Genomic DNA, 9942 nt, shown 5'->3' on the forward strand with positions numbered 1-9942 from the left:
GTTGCATGGTCACTGTTATGGCTGCTTGACTCTGCTGTTGTAACATAAAAGCAGCTGCAGACAGCACATATAAAAGCGGGCATGGCTGTGTTCCAATAAAATTTTATTTGCAAAAATGGATGGCAGGTTTGATTTGGCCAACAGTTCAGGCCTATAGCTTGGCAACCTCTGCCGTGGAAAAAAGAATGACTGCAGGGGTAACAATTCTACACTTTATGGAAGATGAACGGGACAGAGTGTTAGAGCAGATGAGGGCTTCAGAGCCTCCTCCCTTAAGCCCTTCTGTGCCCAAACATCTCTCCCTGGAGATGCCGCAGGGCTGTGCAGAAGCTCTACTGTGGAACTTTGGAGGTTCTTGAGCTGTTGATCGACCTGGGGTGGTTTGGAGGATGGAAATTTACAAGGCGGAGGAGAGTATTCTCTCTGCCAACGGCTGATTCAGACTTCAGGGATTAAGCCTCTGCTGTGGGGATTAAACTGGAATCTCACATGCCTAGCTCCCACCAGCACCAGATACTGGGCAAGGTCCTTCACACCTGGTATTGGCCCAGAGGAGGTCCTCAACCCATTGTGAGCATAGAAGTAAAGAAAGAAATGAGGGGTCCTGTTTTCTGCTTTTAGTCTTGATCTGAGATGAGAACATACTTTGGAAACAACCAAGGAGCATGAAGGAATTTATACCCAAGGCCAAGAGTGACTAAACTGCTGAGTGTTCTCAGTTGGGATGCAGAGAAGCGTGGGCACAGAACTCACATTTCATCCCTGCAGCATTGTTCCGTTGACTGCCTGGTGCTGCTTTCTGTGGGCCTGGAAAATGACCCCACTTTACTAAGAGCTGTGTCCTTGCTCAACATGCATGTCCTGGCTCCAGGATTCATTTCAAAAGGGGATTTTTGTTACCCGTTGTCATTTTCAAACCGCCTGTCGCTGTCAGTCATGGGTAAACTGTGCTCTCAGAAGAGCCCTGAAATGGGAGAGGTTGCAGGAGGATACCCCCACGCCGGCACATCTTTTTGTTTAGCATGTGGAAAACTGGAGACCCAGAGAACAAGATAGGTGGCTCAGAGTTAAACAAGTAATTTGAGGTAAATTGAGGACTAGATTCCGGTTCGCTGGGCTTCTGCTCCAGTGTTCATGGGACACTGTGTGACCTTGCTGCTGTGTGATGATAAGGGCAGTGGGGTTACAGCCACCACTGATGTGAAACAGCGTCACAGAAGGAAAGGGCATTTGCTTTTGCTTTTTAACCTTGAGATGTAAAGAAAGAAATGTTTACCTCACTCAAATCGTGTAAAATCAACCTCGAGTCACAGAAACTCAACTTTTGTTACTTGCAAAGAGGTTATTGATAGATACTCATGTATCAATCAGGCTGAGTTACAGTGTGGTAACAAATGACCCCAGACTTAGTGGCTTACAGAACAAACATCGTATTTCTATCATGCTATATACCCACTGCAAATTACGGAGTTTCTGCTGCACTTCTCCTTATTCCAGGACTGAGGCACACAGAGCTGCCTCTATCTTGGGTTTGGGAACTATGGACTGTGGGGGCCCCATCTGGCCTGCCAACTGTTTTTGTAAATAAAAACACAGGCACCGTCATTCATTCATGTGCTGTTTACTTGAGTGACTGATTTTACACTACAAGATTAAGTTGTTGCCAGAGACAGTATGGCCCACAACGCCAAAGCTTCTACTTTCTGATCTTTTATAGAGCAGATTGGCTGAGTCCTGGGCTATCTGAAGCGTGAATGATCTGTGCAGAAGTAAAAGAGAGGGAATGGCTGGGTGTGGTGGTGCATGCCTGTAATCCCAGCACTTGGGAGGTTGAGGCAGGTGGATTGCGTGAGCTCAAGCTAAGTGAGCTTAGGTTGCTCACCAACCTAAGCAAGAGCTAGACCCCCGTCTCTAAAAAAATAGCCAGGAGCTGTGGGGGCGCCTGTAGTCCCAGCTACCTGGGTGGCTGAGGCAAGAGAATCACTTGAACCCAAGAGTTTGAGGTTGCTGTGAGCTAAGATGCTGCAGTCCTCTATGGAGGGTGACCACGTGAGACTCTGTCTCAAAAAAAAAAAAAAAAAGGGATGGAATGAATTACAGGCTGGTTCTTCAAACTTCTGCCCACTGACACACGATTGTTTTTTCTCATATTTCCTGTGCTAAACAAGACATATGGCCCCTCTTGATTTCAACAAAGGGAGCATGAAATGAACCCATTCCAAAGTGATTTGTATCTTACTTGTGTTTGTGTATGAATTCTTGGCTGCAACAATAAAAGTGAACTATATTTAACTTAAATGGAAAAAAATTTATGTGCAGGTTGTCAGGGAATGGCACCATTGACAGGAGGGCTGAAGAAGGGGCTCCAGAGGGGACAGAGGAAGCATAGCCATGGTCCCACCCAGGAATGGCCTTGCCAGTACCAGTCCTTCCCCATAGAATGGCTTGTTTCTCTGAAGGGAGTGACTGTCACTTAGGTGCATGTCACTTCCTCAAGATACCAAGTACTGGGTGGGTGCCATTGATTGAACACAGTTAAGTCACACAGTCATGTTCCAGTACAGGGAGGGCTAGGAAAATGAATAGCAGGATTCATTCACCTTGGTGGGAGGAGTGGCCCTGATCCCTCTGAAGACTTACAAAGGGAGGAATCCCATCAACATAGGACAGTGCACTGGGACACCTAAAAAACCCCATGTTTATCCATATTAATATTCCAGGGCTTGTTGTTGGGAGCTGGGTGGAAAGTCCAGCAAAGGTTGGCATTGCTTTGGGTTTAACTTCTTTTTTTTGAGACAAAGTCTCACTACGTCACCCTTGGTAGTATAGCGTCACAGCTCACAGCAACCTCAAACTCTTGGGCTTAAGTGATTCTCTTGCCTCAGCCTCCCAAGTAGCTAGGACTGCAGATACCTGCCACAATGCCTGGCTATTTTTTTGGTTGTAGTTGTCATTGTTGTTTGGCAGGCCTGGGCTGGATTCGAACCCTCCAGCTCTGGTGTATGTGGCGGGTATCCTAGCCGCTGAGCTATAGGCGCCGAGCCTGGGTTTAACTTCGTAAGTGACATTTTTGTACAGGATGCCTTCAGCAGGTAATGTAGAAGAATCAGGAAAGGGTAGGAGAGCTTTCTTTCTATTGGGTTACGGAAGCCAGAATGACTTTTGTTACCTGCACTTTTCCATTCTCTTCCTTATCATTATTTTGTTCCCATGTAGACTCTGTTATTTTGGAAAAATTAAGTCAGATAGAACTAGCAGAGAGTGGGACAGTGGTCACCAGGGTTGAGGAGGTGGTGTGCAGGGAATTGGGAGGTTAGAGGCTACAAAGTTTCTGTTAAGAGGTGTAAGTTCTAGAGATCTATTGTATAACATGCTGACCACAGCTAATAGTCATGTGCACTTGACAATCTCCAAGAGAGTCAATTTTAAATGTTGTCACCACAAAACAGTAAAGTATTTGAGGTGATAGATATGTTAATTTGCTTGATTTAATCATATCTCAGTATATGCATATATTAAGAACTCATATTGGGGTGGCACCCATAGCTCAGTGGGTAGGGCGCCACCCACATAAAACCAGGCTGATGAGTTCGATCCCATCCCGGGCCAGCTAAATAGCAATAACAACTGCAACAAAAAAATAGCTGGGTGTTCTGGCGGGTGCCTGTAGTCCCAGCTACTTAGGAGGATGAGGCAAGAGAATCACTTAAGCCCAAGAGTTTGAGGTTGCTGTGAGCTGTGATGCTATGGCACTCTACAGACGGCAACATAGTAAGACTCTGTCTCAAAACAAAACTAAACAAAACAAAAATCATATTGTACATCATAAACATATGCCATCTTTCATCTGTCAATTAAAAGAATTAAAATAAACTAAAGCATAGGCTCATCTAACTGGGATCCAAAGGGAGGTGCCCTTTTATTCTTCTTTCTCTTTTCCATGGAGGAGCTGGAACCAGGAAGGAGGCTGAGAGCTGTTTCTGTCACAAAGGACTCCTCTGGACAGGCTCTGGGTACCCATAGGGATGGCTCTACCAGACCATTCTTCTGAAACTCTCTGGAGATGGTATGGGGCACTGTAGGCCCTCCAGGCCTTTGATCATCATTGGTGACACTGCCCTTTTGTTTCCACGTGTGCTGTTGAGGCAGTTTCCAACCTCCAGAGACAGAAAGGAGGTGACTCTACCATCTAGATCATTGGTTCTCAACCTTCCTAATGGTGCGACTCTTTAATACAGTTCTTCATGTTGTGGTGACCCCCAACCATAGAATTATTTTCATACACCTGTATTTGCATGGGGTATATGTGATGATTTTAGGGAACCCCTGTGAAAGGGTCATTCAACCCCCAAAGGGGTCACGACCCACAGGTTGAGAACCACTGATCTAGATCAAGTTTGCCTTTGGTAAGAATACTTTCCATGCTCAATCCTTTAAAAAGAGCAAAAAAGAAACACATCATCTTAATTCTTATTCCACGATTAAATTTTTCTCCCTTCATTCCCACTCCAAAGATGATTCCTTTTTATTGATGACAAATGAGAGATTTTGGTTTCTCATCTGCTTTGTAAAAAAGAAAATATTGAGTCAAATTAATTTTTCAATTTTACTTCATTTTTAAAAAATGACCTATATTCAATAAAATAGAATCAAAATATTTCAATAGTGCATGTAGCTAAGGGATCATTCTTAGCTACATATACAAATTTCCCCTAATTTTACAAGTGGAGAAACAGAGGCACAGAGTGGAAAAGGTAGCCTTCCCAAAGTCGCCCCAAAGCGTTCCTTCTTGGCTCAGTGCTCCTTATATAAGAAACTACTGTCTCCCTTAGAGATCTTGTCAGTTCCCATCTAGGAGCTGCTTTTAGCTAAAGGATTATCAAATAAAAGGTTTTTTCCGTTGTTTCAGTTGTGTCTCCAGATGGAATCCAAAGAGATTTATAATCTCTTCTCCGGGTTTTATGGAGACGTGTTTTCCTTCCGTGTTAGCCTTTTAGAGCACCGCATCAACCTTAAAAAGACACAGGAAGGAGTGAAAAGTATTTTTTAAAAGGCTACACGAGCACATTGGAGTTTTGTAAGTTAACGCATGAGCCTGCGCGGGGGAAGGACGCTGCCAGCAGCAGAGGCCCGATGGCGCCTGGGCCAGCTGGTCCCGCAGGGGCTGGTGTCCCGTGCTGGGCGTGTGGATGTCCAGGGCGGGCCCTTCAGAAATGTGGTGAGGGAGGAGGCAGCTGGGGGCTCACCTGCGTGGGGGGCAGTGAAGCTGCATAGAGCTGAGTAGGCATCAGATGGAGGGCTGCTCACGATACATTTTAAATAAACAGTGCTTTTCCAAATTGGTGCTTGCCAGTTCATAGCTGAGGCCGTTTGCGGGAGGCTCAAGCAAATGTTTTCACAACCCTTGGGGACCGAGTAATGAGAATCATGTGCAAACGGAATGTTGACGGAGCCACACCTGGGACACATCTGACCCACGACGGCCACGCATGTGGGAGAAAGAGCCTGCACCTTTGGAACCTGGCCCGTTTTATGAAAAGATGCATGTCAAAACTAACGAAACCACACACACGAAGCGACAACAACAAGACTTCGGAGGCGATTTTGGCGTAGTTTTTTGAACAAAAGACAAAAGACTCCGCCACACTTAGGCTGAGGAGGAGAGCCAGGGAAAGAAAATGCTCCAGTCGGAAGGAAAAGGCAGTTTCACTTACGCTGCAGGCGCAGCCCCCGAGGGACTATCGTATTACGTCCTAATGAAAAGCAGGCCCTTTCGGAGTGACTTCATAGCAAATGAAAAACTATTCTGTGAGCGCGGGGGTCGGGTGGAGGGTGGAGCTGGGACTATGGGGCTCCCAGCGGCTCCTCCCATTCCCTGGACCCAAAGTTACTAGGACAGTGGAGATAAGGACAGGATACAGCTGATTTAAACAAAAAACGCCATGTTCGGATGCTGCTCTCATGATGTGAAAATGCAAAATCAAGTCTTGCTGGTCTTGATTTAAGGAAGTGAGAGTTGTCAATTTTGTTCTGTAGCAAATGGGGAGGCGCTGAAGATGTCCACCCCTAGTCCAAGGTGGTCCTCGGCTTGGCAGGAGGAGCCCCATCCTCACACCTGAGCTCAGTTGGCCAAATGAATCCGGGTCACTTGATGCCCTGAAGTTTCCCGTACTGGTAGATAATCTCTCTTGCTTTCCCCGTCTCCCCTCCCCCTTCGCCTGTTCAAAAATTCACCTTGTCCAGAGTTCCTTCCTCCGTCTCTTTGCCTGGGGCAGGTGCCCTTGTCATTGCTCGGTGTCACTGTCCTGGCACGAATCATCCCTCGTGGGGTTGTGGGGAAAGGTGTGTGCATTACTCTCTGAACTCTGAGCTATTTGTGAAGGAAGCGCTCTCTTTCTCCTTTGAAATTCCAGTGCCCGGTGACTCCTACAGCATCTAGTATGTGGCTGGTGCTCAATAAATATTACCGATTGACTTAATGAAAGAAGTTCCGAGGAAGAGAATTTTGGGTTCTTCTTTTAGGGACCACAATGTCTCTGGAAGTCACTGGAAATAAAAGGTTTGCTGAACAAAAGACATATTCTCCCTCATTCCTCTGCCTCTGTAAGCCTATCCATTCCCTGTTGAGAGCAAGCTCTATACTTTCAGGAAGTTTCCAGTGTCTAAGTTACTGCTCTCCAGAGAACTCTAAGATCACTTAAAAGGCATGGCAGAGGCTATGAAACTTCACAGTAGACATTGCCACATTGTTTAATGCCATTTAGAGTTCTGTCCTTGGAGTGGATACAGTCCAGGTACTACAGGTAAATGACAACAATAGTTATCAAACTACTAAGAATTCTTGGGCTGATGGCTGATAACACATTTGCGTCTCATAGTTTTATTTCCTGCATTAATGCAAAGAAATAGTAACGTGAAACTTTGGGCACAGTGACAAGTTATGTGGGTAACATAGGACTCTTTTCATTGTAAATGAAGGCCCAGCCTTGATGGCTTAAGCAAGAAATAAAAGAATTTATATACTCACAGAGTTGAAAAATCCAGAGGAAATCAGGGTTTGAGCATGGGGTTGATTCAGGGGCTCCAAGGCAAGCATCCAAGTTGCCTTTTCCTGTGGCCCAGAGCTCTCTTTTCCTACATTTGCTTTATTCCCAGACACATCTTGTGGCTCTGAGGTCACTCTTTCCACTTTTACTTACATGTTAAAAGTAAAAGAAGATAATGTTCCCTCCAGAAGCAGCTGCTCTAGTATTGGGACTCATTCTGAGCACACCAGCTTGGGTCAGGCACCCTCCCTCACCCATCCCTGTGGCTCTGTAGATTGATTGCCCTGATGGGATGGGCTTGTGGCACTTGCTACATTTTGGTGACTGGGGGTGGGTGTCCCCCCATCTCCCATTTCCAAAGGAGTAGGCATGCCCCAAGTTACCAAAACAAGGGACAATGGATATTGTAGGATTAAAAACAATTGATGTCTACTCTATAAAGATACAGGCACAGGTAGCCTATTCCCAGAGCCTGTCAAAGCGCAGATGCCATATCCTGATCATGCTCCAGGCCAGCTGTGCACACAGTATTCCTCTCTCACTTGGTACTTAAAGTTTGAAAATGGCCCTGCTGTACAGGACAAAATAAGTCCTGGACTGGAATAAAGGGTGAAGGTATTATCCATATGCATGTGAGATGCTTTCTTTTTGAACATCCTTTACAATCCCTGACTATAGCAATACAAAGAGGATGTGTTTCTAATGACTGCTTCTTTGTCAGAACTTCTTGGTTGGAAGCCAAGCAAGGAAACAGGAGAAGGTCTAAAGCCAGTGCTCAGTAGGCAGGCAGCCTTGGCCTGGAATGGGGAATACCCAGCCTGGAATGCACTGGGGGTGAAGGGATGGATGGCCCCTCTGTCCCCAGTTGTCTCTGAAGTTTTATCCCAGAGGAGGATCTGCAGGAAGGTCACTCATTCCTTCATTCATTCACCAGCTCCTCCTATGTACTTGGAATGCCTTACGGCACCCAGAATCCTATATGTTTTCAATCAATGTTTGTTGAATAAATGAAATTGAGGAAACAGCTTTTTATTTCACATTCAAGCTGAACATGAAAATATCACTACATTAGTTTTAATGAACTGCATTGGTCCAAGCCCTGGTTAATGGATCCTTTATGATTTGAATGGAGAAATAGGGTGGGTAATAAAAAGAACAACATTACTAATAGTTAACATCGTAGCTTCCTAGATGCTCTTATGTTAATTTCCTTTGCTCCCATTATCCCATTTTATCCCTTACAACAACTCAATGACTTGTTACTTTCACAGAATAAAGGTGATGAAAGGTTAAGTAACCTGCCCACAGTCATAGAGACATTGATTGGTAGAGCCAGGGTCCTCCTAGAAGCCAGTTGACTTTCAGAGCTTGAGCATCAGTGATGGAGGGGCTCGATGAGCAAGAAGCAAATAGGAACAAGAAGACAAAGGTCACCAATTTCCTAGCATTGTCTCCCAGACACACTGATTACATTCGACTGGATCAGGCAGGTCCCAAGGAGGGCGCTCTTTTTTATTACTGTATTTCAAATTCTTAGTGTTGACTCCAAGTGGATCGAAGCCAGGAAGACACCAAACAGAAGGGACTTGGGATGGGATGGGAGGAGAAGAGAAGAGAAGAGGAAAATGTGTTTTCCTCTGAAGAGTCTCTCCCTGGTTTTTCGCCCTCCTATGGGTCTGTAGGTTCCTTTGCCCTCAGGTGCAGATGTGGAAATCCCAACCCAGATATTTACTTTTGAATTTTGTGCTCACTGAAGCAAGATGGCAAGTGTAGTCACTGGCGTTTTATCAAGTGCTGTGCTAATGTCTCAAACTGAGACTCTGGAGTGTGCTTTCTGCCAGTGCACATCTGCCAATAGACAGATAGAGAGCTTGGCAATGGCAGCTGCTCCTTCCCACTTTTTCTGTGAGTTATATTAAAGGAGGCAGAGAGATCTCGATGTCAAGACAATCTCACACTGAAAGCGGCAGTGACAATGCCCTCTCTTTCTCTGTTTATTTTATTTAAAACAAGCAGTGTAAGAGAATTCTTGTCTGGAGGCAAGTTATCCGTGTTTGTAGTTCTCACAGCTATATAATTGCCAACACAATAACTCATGACATCGACACTTGGCTTGGCCTGACGGTTTTTGAAGACCACAAGCTTCTGCCATGGACATTTGGCCATTGTTTGGAAGTAGGCTGAGAAGTTGCCATAAGTGCCTTGAGAGTTGCTGTTCCTGGAATTGTTAGGTTTCCATGTGAATTCCAAAATAATCTGTAGCATTTTACTGCTGGGAAGAAGCTTGGAGTTCTTGTTATGGATGGATGTGGCCCTAAATGTCCCCAGTGCTTGGGTGATGACAGGGCTGGACCTAAAGTCAGTGTGCTGTCCAATCACAGGTTCTCTCAACTGGGAGGCTGATTCTTGGCCCCTGTCTGCCAGGCCCCACCTTGCCAGAGGAAGGACAGGAGCCCCTGCCTGATCACAGCACCCCTCAGACAGCTTTAACTAAAGAATCCCCTATTAGCTTCTACTAAATGTGCTGAAAGCTTTATGGCCACAGTTTTGCCTCAGAAGCTCCCTCTGGCCCTGATTTGAGTCTTATGGGCTACTGTGAGCACAGAAGTATTTGCCACAAACCTAGCTAGTATTGGGCAAAGGCTCTCCTGGGGAAATATGTTCCTACCTTGTTACCAATTCCCTGAATCTTCTGTTGCTCTTTATATTCTCATTCATTTATTTAACTTTAATTGAAGTTCATGAAGAGAAGCATCGCTGTGCTGCGGCAAAGGAAAGTCGTCATTCTGGAGTTCTGGTTGCCTGGGTCTGAACCCAGGCTCTGCCACTTACTAGCTGTGTGACTTTGGCAAGTTCCCAAACCTCTCTGTGCCTCAGATTTTCTCATCTATAAGTC

General features: G+C 45.5%; 1 non-coding gene across 1 annotated transcript; it reads right to left on the reverse strand.

The window, feature by feature from the left end:
- Positions 1-4907: 4907 nt before the first annotated feature.
- LOC128580320 (small nucleolar RNA SNORA26) lies at positions 4908-5024 on the reverse strand. The gene has a single exon (XR_008378617.1). It is a non-coding gene; the product is annotated as a small nucleolar RNA SNORA26 (small nucleolar RNA).
- Positions 5025-9942: the final 4918 nt, after the last annotated feature.

The sequence above is a fragment of the Nycticebus coucang genome, chromosome 2 (genome assembly GCF_027406575.1).
Source record: "Nycticebus coucang isolate mNycCou1 chromosome 2, mNycCou1.pri, whole genome shotgun sequence".
NCBI lineage: Eukaryota > Metazoa > Chordata > Mammalia > Primates > Lorisidae > Nycticebus > Nycticebus coucang.